Genomic DNA, 2333 nt, shown 5'->3' on the forward strand with positions numbered 1-2333 from the left:
CAACTATTTCCGTTCAAAACAGTTCCACAAACATCCATATACATAACCCTGCATAACCCACAAATCATACACTCGACATATTAATACACCATGATCCATACCATTTCAAAATCAGCATACAAGTCAAAATACATTGCCCATTTACCACACTAACCGAACCGCACTGAGTTCATTACAAAGAATCAAATCCTACTACTTCAATTCAAACCAAAGTCAGCCCCACTTACAAAACCAGTTCTGAATCATACAAAAAAATCAGCCAGCTTCCAAGGCCCTACATACATTACAAAATTTCACCATCAGTTCTAAACCAAAATCCATACATTCACAATTCAAAACCTCATCTCATGACAAATCCGAATATGTTCAACAGGATCCAACATACACTAGTTCAGAAAGTGAGAATGGAAAAGCAAAAGAAACTTGGCGTTAGAGAACTCTGCATTCAAAACGGAACTGTAACATGAACGGCATCAGCTTATGCATCCGTAGACACTCAAGAACAAGGGTGATTTGAAAACAAAAACAGTGCAACAAGTTGCAGCCAATACATTCAGCACCACTGATACAATAAATCAATTCATGATAGTTCAATTAACAATTTCTAACCTTCTACTAAACTATCTTGTTTGACCTCTCCTAACTAACAGAGCTTGCAACTGAATTTTCTCTCAAAAATAATAATAGTTAGTTCACAAACCTTTAACAAACTGTCATGTGACCAACTTCCCCTTCCCTTCAAGTAACTTCAGTTTCTAACTAATAACCTCCATCTAACTAACCTCTAACAGTTTTACAACAGACCCATAACAGAATATAACCGAAAAACCACTTGTAACTAACTAACCACCCTTTGTAACAACCTAACTGATTTTAACAGAAATAACAGAAAGAAAATGAACTAACCTGAAAGCTCCTTCAAATCTCTATATAACAGTTCATCACCACCATTCTTCTCCACCTTCATTCAAGCTGCTCCACCATTCTCCTCCACCTTCATTCTCACCTTCATAATCTTCACTACCACTACATCACTTCTTCCCTCTCGTCCATCTTCAACCTCTCAACCTTCACTCTCTTCAATCTTCAAGCTCCTTCATCATCTTCAATTCAATCTCCAACCCTCTTTAACCACTCTCTCAATCTCCATCATCTCCACAATCTCCAGAACAGAACAAAAAAAAAACGAATTCAGAAGCTTCAGATCATAAGAGAAGGGAGGAGAAAAAAGAGGCGTAACATAAATTGGAGAGAGAACTCACCGATAATCAAAACGTAACAAACTTTGGCTCCAATCTTAATCTTCATCGATCCAGAGTTCTTCATCCTTCAATCACCACAAGAAAGTCGCACCTCAATCTTCAAATTCTTCATCGTTCATCAGAGAAATCACATAACAGAGACCTAACTTGTGACGAACTTTTCTCGATCTTGAATCTTCTTCACCTTTTTCATCATCTTCAACGAACTCCAACAGATACGCCAACATCAACAAACATCATCGCGCCATTGCAGCGAATCTTCAACGCACGTCTTCGACAACATTCCTTGGCTGCATCAACCAACATTACAATTCGCAATCCATAGCGCATCAGATCAGCAGTTAGAAGTATGAAGAAATAGACCGAGCCTTCGTCGGAGAAATTTGAGTTTTCAGGCTGTTGCGGCGAGTGTTTGAGTTGGTCGGAGAACGTGAGATGAGTCCGAATCGGAGAGAGTCGATGAGAGAGTGAACGATTGAGCGGACCTTGTTGTTAGCGGCCGCCGCTTGAGTCCGCCGGGGAGGGTAGGAATTGATCGGAGAAAGACAGAGTCTCCGCCAATTGCTTGTTCACGAGAGGAGAAAGGGGAATGTGAAAGCTGAAGGGTCACATCTAAACCCTAACTTCCCAATTCTATTTTTCCTTTTTTATTATTAATTGTTTTTAATTAAATTCTGAATAAATTGAATCATTTGGATCATCAATAATCTTCCTTGGGCCTCTTATGCGAATTGCTTCCAACCACCCCCCAAAGCTGGGCCCAAGGCGCATCAGTTAAAACTCAATTCATGCCGAATCTGGCTTCACACCCCACCAGGCCCACACACTCCCACAATTTTGCACATAAAATGAACAAAAACAATTATCATGGGCCTCCATGTGTGGGCCTGCGCCAGTTACTGACCTCATCACCATTTTCAGCATACACCCCCTGAGCCCATTCTTAATTGGTAGATTTTAGGTCTTCTTACTTAGTTTTTACTAGATTTTTAGATAATAAAAGCATACTAAAATCATAACTTTCTCATTAGATTTTTAGATAATAATATCATTTAGAATCATTGATTTTTG

The sequence above is a fragment of the Vicia villosa genome, linkage group LG1 (assembly GCF_029867415.1).
Source record: "Vicia villosa cultivar HV-30 ecotype Madison, WI linkage group LG1, Vvil1.0, whole genome shotgun sequence".
Classification (NCBI taxonomy): Eukaryota; Viridiplantae; Streptophyta; class Magnoliopsida; order Fabales; family Fabaceae; genus Vicia; species Vicia villosa.